Source organism: Nelumbo lutea, chromosome 7, assembly GCF_056320005.1.
Source record: "Nelumbo lutea isolate HS-2025 chromosome 7, American lotus-T2T, whole genome shotgun sequence".
Classification (NCBI taxonomy): domain Eukaryota; kingdom Viridiplantae; phylum Streptophyta; class Magnoliopsida; order Proteales; family Nelumbonaceae; genus Nelumbo; species Nelumbo lutea.
Window position 1 is genome coordinate 41,466,990 of NC_142690.1, and position 7,684 is coordinate 41,474,673.

Below are 7,684 nucleotides of genomic sequence, written 5' to 3' on the forward strand. Positions count from 1 at the left end.
GATCATATCCACTCATCAAATGAGTTTCCTTTTGGCCTCTGTCAGACAAGGTTCAGAGCCATTTTCAGGTAAACCTTTCTGTCCAGTGAGTGCACACCCATCATATTCAGGTTACGCCAAGGTACCGTGAGAGAGTTCCCATTTTCTGGTGAAGCCCCTCCCACATCGGTCTATGACGCCCCTATCATCTTATGAAACACTCTAATAGATCCAACAGCAAATGGATAGCCCAATTTTATGGTGCGTTTCCTAATTACTGAAGGACCCATCATTGTGCTAATGACGGAAGGCCTTTAGAGAGTCCATCATATGGGTCTCCCTATCACATGCATTCATATTTGCTGGAGGGAACAAAAAAATTCCCTAGTTTTAATTTAGCTCAAACCAGAGTGGCTCCCACTGACTTTCCTAAAGTCAGATTTCTGGTGGGCCTTAATTGGCTAGGGGTTCCGTACGCATCCCTTTTCAGGGTTGTGGGGCCCACCAAGCAAAGAGGGGTCATCCAATGACCTTGAAGGACACTATGGCAATGATGTGCATTTAGCCATGGTGTGCACAAGAGCCACTAACGAGTTTTCCTGGGCCAAGTACTTATGGCCCATGGTCGCAGCACATCAAACATCCAAACATCACATGTAAAGGAGGAATTGATCCAATCAATTAACTGCTGTAAGGCCCATTGAATAGCCCATTTAAAATCTAAGTCATTAACAATTAATGACTACTAGGTGTATGGGCTGAATCGCAGATAGCAGTTCGACCCATACAGCTTATCTCACAGTAATGGGCCTTTTGCAGTTTTAACCCTTTAAAACTGGGCTTTACAGGTGGGCTGAATTAATCCTTGTAATTGAACATCAGATTTGGAACAGCAAGTGTGAGAAATACAGACTGAAAAACAGTCCCTATCGAACCCCAGATTCGGTCCAAACAGTTTTGGTCCAATCTAGTCCGAGAGGATCCAAAACTGATTTTCAATTCAAGAAAAACAGTCTCCAGCGCCGCCTTCTTCTTCCTTCTTCTTTAATCAAGAAAAATAACAGAAATCCTATTTCTATTAATTATATTCTTGATCAAATCCTATACATTCAGTCTAAAAATAAAAAAAATATTTACAAACCGAATATAAATAAATAGAAAGAAAAAGGGTGCACAGACTATCTGCGCCAAATCTGCACTGCGATCTCCAGGTTCGAACAGTCCATTAAATCAAAATAAATAAAAAACAATTCTAAATAAATTTTGGATTTAATAAAAATTAATTTCAGATCAATCGCCCTTAACAAGAAACAGTTTCTTGAAATAAAGAAAACAATCTTCGCAAATCTTGAAAGAACAACTTCTATCCATCTGCGCAGGGTCAGATCTGATTTTCTTTTGGTTCAAGATTCGAACCTGTGGCTCTGATACCACTGAAAGAATGGTAGGATCCATCTAATGGACACCATAAAGGTTGCGGAATGGGTGGGCGAATTTCAAAAAATTTTCTACCTTCTCCCAACTGGGAATCATATTCCCTAAGTTTAGAATACAATATTCAAGGATCCTACTTGAACCATAATCAAACCAAATCTGTACCAAAAGATAAATGGGAGGAATATACCTGATCCGGAGAAACAGTATGTCCCAAAGTTGGTGTTCACGCCCAAAGAATGCTCCAAGATCCGTTCCTGCTGAAGATGACACAGCTGTGGATGGAACAGAACAAGCAGGGTGCGTCCTACACACTAGATCCTTCACAAGAATCCTCTGGAAAAACTAAACACTGAATCCTTTTAGTCTTTGTTGCAAGACTAATGTCAAGAACAGATTTCTTGACTTTCTTTTTCTGCAAAGATCTAATCTTGCAAAAAAGATGGCGGCGGCAGGAGGAGAACTCTAAAGGCAAAAAGGCTGAACTGCCTTTCTCTTTTCTGGAGTATGAATAAGATCCTATCCCAATTCGCAGGAGATATCCTATATCTCTTCAAGGTGGTTCGAAAACTGATATTTTTCTTTCTTGGTTAGGATTTCTCCTCCTTTCTTCTTGATTAAGAATCCTCCTAATTAGGAGTTATCCCAATCCAAATCAGTATTTGGATAGGGGATAATCTTAATCCTATCTGCAGATAAAGTTAGCTTACTCCTGATCTTATCAGGAGGTTACCAGATTCAAATCTAATTTGAATTTGGTCTCCAAGAGTGGATAAGGCTAAAGGCCCAATCCTTTTACTAACATTAATCTCAGATTCGCCCCAAGGATGGGTGATCATATCAGCCCACCTCGAAATGGGCTTCTGGCCCATTAAGTGTTCAGTTTCTAATTACTTTCCAATCTGCTGCCCAGTTGGGCTTCTTTGTATGGCGTGGGACCCAACCATTGATCTACACACCAGCCACATGGGTTCGGCCCAGCCTTTAATACAAGGCCCAGCCGAATTCACTGAAAAACTCAATGAACCCCTTGAGTCCATCATATGGACCCTACGGGCCCAACACTTACATTAAGTGGTCCCTGGGCCAAGCCATCTTATAAAAACCCAGGGACTGTGGGCAGGTGCAAGATTAGCCCATCAGGTATTATCCTCAATGGTCTTACACTTAACCTCTCAGCCCTTAATGATCAAGCACTGCCCGACAAGAGAGGACCTCTCCCTTGGCTGCAAGGAACAGTGCCGCACTCTCCTCTCACATGGATCCCGTGAATTAAAACTATTTGCAAACAATTTGAAACCGTACATATATATATAAATATATTAATTTTGCAAAACAAAATTCCAACGATTGAAATCAGCTGCCGGTAGTTTGGTTTCCATCAGAGAGAGTGCATTCCCGATCATTACCCTTTGTCCGATAAAGTGGCTGATTCTGTCACTATGATCACCCACTCAGATGAATTCTCAAACTTCCCCAACATACCTAGGTTTTGATCCCCGCTAAGGATCTCACTGATTGGCATATCAAAGGCAGCCTGATCCAACACCTAGTGAAGTGTCATAATCGAGTCTAGGGGTCAGGTGTAACTTTCCAGTTTTTCCCATTTATCTCCAAGGTCCAGGGCAATACTGGAAATCTGGTCCGGTTCAAGGATTCAAGTAATCCCATACTGCATGTGCCTCGGGTCTTACCCTAGTGGCTGAGACAGGCCATCCCAACACTTGGTGGCACACCAGTATCAGCCTTGGCAGGATAAATCTCCCCATAGTTATCCAACGGCTGTGAACATTTAAAACTAACACGAGTCTCTATAAATGTACAGTTTTAGGGTTTTACACAGAATTAAACCAAACAACATGAATCAAACATGCACTTTATTTATTTCCACTAAATAACAAAAGTACATCAAATCAGATTGAAGCTAAGGGAATACAAAAACTGTCTAACACTACAAGTTCCAAGTAGTGACCAACTTAGAAGATCGACTCGGGTATCCTGGCTACCAGTCCATTACGGTTATGACCAAGATAGTTACCTGCAGATAAAGCTATATGGGCCGAACTCATCAACCCTATTTCAGCCCATATACCTAGATAATATTATGGATTAAATATGGGCTTCAAAAGGGCTTTACAGATAATTAATTGATTGAATCAATTTATCCTTGCATGTGATGTATGGATGTCTGATGTGATACATACATGGGCCATAAGTGCTTGGCCCATGCTGAATCGATAGTGGCTCTTGCGCACACCATGGCTGAATGCACATCATTGCCATGGTGTCCCTTTTGGTCATTGAATGACCTCCCTCAGTGGTGGGCCCCACACCTCATGGAGAGATTACGTGTGGGACCCTAGCCCAATTGGACCCACCGAAATCTGGCTTTATGAAAGTCAGTGGGAGCCACTTTGGTTTGGCATAGATCAAACTAGGGCATAATTTACTATTCCTTCCAACTAATATGAGTGCAAGTGATAGGGAGATTCATATGATGAACTCTCTAAAGGCCTTCCTGAAGGGATAGGAAATCCATCACATGGACGCCCAAAGATTGCAGAATAAGGGGGGCGAATTTCAAAAATTTTTCTCTCCCTTCCTTTGGATTAGAAGTCCCTTTAAGTGATAAGGGATAATCCTTATATCATTTGCAGATTAGATCAGCCATCTCCTAATCTAATTAGGAAGTTTCTAGATCTAAATCTTATTTAGATCTTGGACTCTCTAAGTGGATAAGGTGTGGGCCCAATCCTATCAGCTGATCCATCTCAGAATTTGCCCCTTAATTGACTAATCAAATTAGCCCAGTTTGAAATGGGCTTAAGGCCCATTTATGGTGGTTATGTATTCATTTAGCCTTCCAAACTACTGCCCAGTTGGGCTTCCTTGTATGGCATGGGACCCAAACCTTGATCTACACATCAGCCACATGGGTTCAGCCGAGCCTTTGTTACAAGGCCTGGCCGAATACACTATTATAGACAGTGCACCCCATAAAACCCATCAGATGGGCTCTATGGGCCCAACACTTACCCTAAGTGGTCCCTGGGCCAAGCCACCTTGTAACACCCAGGGACTGTGGGCAGATGCAAGATTAGCCCATAAGGTATTATCCTCAGTGGTCTTACACTTAACATCTCAGCCCATAATGATCATACACTGCCCGACAAGAGAGGACCTCTCCCTCGGCTGTAAGGAACAGTGTTGCACTCTCTGCTTATATGGATCTCGGGAATTAAAACCTTTTGCAAATCATTTTGAAACCATAATATATATACTTCTATATCTCATATAAAATATATTTTGCAAAACATATCTCAATGATTGAAATTGGTTGCCGGCAGTTTTGGTTTCCATTAGTGAGAGTGCATCCCCGTTCATTACCTTTGTTCGACAAAGGGGCTGATCCTGTCACTATGATCACCCACTCAGATGAATTCTCAGACTGTCCCAACATACCCAGGTTTTGACCCCCGCTAAGGATCTCACTGATTGGTACATCAAAGACAGCACAATCCAACACCTAGTGCTGTATCATAATCGAGTCTATGGGTCGGGTGTAACTTTCCAGTTTTGCCCATCAATCTCCAAGGTCCAGGGCAATACTGGAAATCTGGTCCAGTTCAAAGATACAATTAGTCCTACATTGTAAATGCCTAGGGTCTCACCCCGGTGGTTGAGACAAGCCACCCCAACCAACTTGGTGGCACCACAGTGTCAGCCTTGTCAGGATAGGTCTCCCTAGACCGACTCACTGGCTGTGAACATTCTAAACTAACATGAGTCTCATTAAGTGTCTAGTTTATGGGTATTACATAGAAACATACCAAGGAAACATGAATCAAATATGCACTTTTATTCATTTACAATAAACTCATAAAGTACATTTTGATTGAAGCTAAGGGCATACAAAACTGTCTAACACTTCCATCATTAGCATGAGGATGGGTCCTTCAGTAATGAGGAAACGCACCAGAAACTGGGCTATCCATTTGCTGTTGGGCTTATCTGAGTGTTTTATGTGATAATAGAGGCGCCATAGACCGATGTAGGAGGGGCTTCACCAGAAAATGGAGACTCTCTCACAGTACCTTGGCCTTCACGAATATGATGGGTAAGCACTCACTGGATAGAAAGGTTTACCTGAAAATGGCTCTGAACCTTGTCTGACAGAGGCCAAAGGGAAAGCTCATATGATGAGTGGATGTGATTGTTCACAGAAAGGTGATGGGGTTATGTAGCTGAAACAGTAGGCTCCATGCACCCTATGTAATTTCCTACATTTATAGAGACAACCCGTAGTCTCCGTCACTAAGAAATGAGGGAAATCTCAAAGATGAATAAATGGAAATGGAACATTGATTAAAATCCATATCTATGTAATGAACTCAAATCAAATTAGGTTGTGGACCAATGTTTGCTCTTTTATCAAAAAATGGCAAACGAACAATTTGCAAAGCTGCTTGATGACAACAAGTTGAAGGGTCCAAACTATGCCGACTGGTATAGGAACCTTATGTTGGTCTTATCCTCTGAAAATTTTGATAAGGTAGCCAAGAATCCTGCCCCGGATCGTGTGGGAGATAGGGCTTCTAAGGCTCGGAGAAGAGAATACCAAGAATGGGAGGAGAAAATCTCGCTTGCCCACTGCTATATCATTGCCTCCTTGGACAACCCAATTCAGAGGCAGTTTGATAAGATCGAACTTGCTAAGGATGTATTGGATAGTCTCAAGACAATGTACAAATAGCAGAATCGTTCTACTTGGCAGAAGGTCTTGAAACATTTAATGACCGCGCAGATGTCCAAGGGCCAACAAGTTCACGACCATTGTCTTTGGATGATGGGTTATATCAACGAACTAGAGGCTCTTGGGTCCGGCCTGGATCTGGTAACATAGATTGATGCTATTCTCAACTCTCTACCTCCACCCTTTAATCCATTCATCATGAATTACAACATGAACAAGCTAAACGCCAACTTGCAGGAACTCAGCAATATGTTGCAGAGGGCCGAAGAATTGATTAAAAAGGATGAGCCCATTGCCATGCTTGTTGAAGTTGGGAAACCAGGCAAGAAAAGAAAGGCAAGAGAAATCCCCAGAAGAAGGCTTCCAAACCCAAGAAGCAGAAGAAAGACAAAGCATCGGATGCCTGTCACTTCTGCAAGAAGACCAACCACTGGAAAAAGAACTGTCCTGCATACCTGGAATCCAAGAAAGGTAATTTCGAAACTTGTGTTATAGAAACCAATATGTTGGTAGCTTCTGCGTCAAGGCGTATTGACTCTAGGGCTTCAACTCATGCGTGTAACTCACTACAGGGGGTTCAAGGTAAGCAGAAGGCTGAATGAAGGAGAAGTTATGCTCTACTTGGAGACTACTACAACTGTTGCAGCCGCGGCCATAGGAACCGTGGAGTTAAATTTTAGAGAATGAATTTTTGTACTAAAAGATTGTCTCTATGTACAAAATTTAAGGAGAATTTTGATTTCTGTCTCAAAACTGTGTGCAGATGGGTATTTTGTCTTCTTTAGTAATATGATTACTATTAAAAGAAATAACAGATTCATCACATACAGGGAACTGGAGAATGGTCTATATGTTCTACATCCTTCTCTAGAGGCTAACATAACCAAAACTACATTGGCTGGAATCCCCAAGAAAAGAGTAAGTGATACAATTAATCCCACATGCCTGTGGCATTACCGACTTGGCCATATCGGTGTTGACCGAATCACAAAGTTGGTAAAGGTTGGTCCTTTGGATTTTCTAACAGTAGAAAATCTTCCCACTTGTGAGCCTTGCCGACAAGGTAAGATGACCAAATGGCCATTTAACGGTAAGCCTGAAAGATGTACAGGCACACTTGAGCTTATACATATTGATGTATGTGGTCCCCTGAGTGTTAGGACATGGAATCAACACGTGTATTTCACCACCTTTACAGATGATTTTTCACGATATGGTTACGTGTACCTAATGAGACACAAGTCTGAATCCTTTGAAAAGTTCAAAGAGTTCAAACAAGAGGTTGAGAAATAGTTAGGGAGAGAAATTAAAGCCCTTCGATCATATTGAGGTGGTGAGTATCTCCCTGATGAATTCAGGGACTACTTAAAGGACAATGGGATAGTATCACAATTGGCTCCTCCTGCTACACCACAACTTAACGGGGTTTCAGAGAGGAGGAATAGGACCTTATTGGATATGGTTCGGTTGCTTCTTATATGCTCAGAGTTACCCACATCCTTTTGGGGTTACACATTA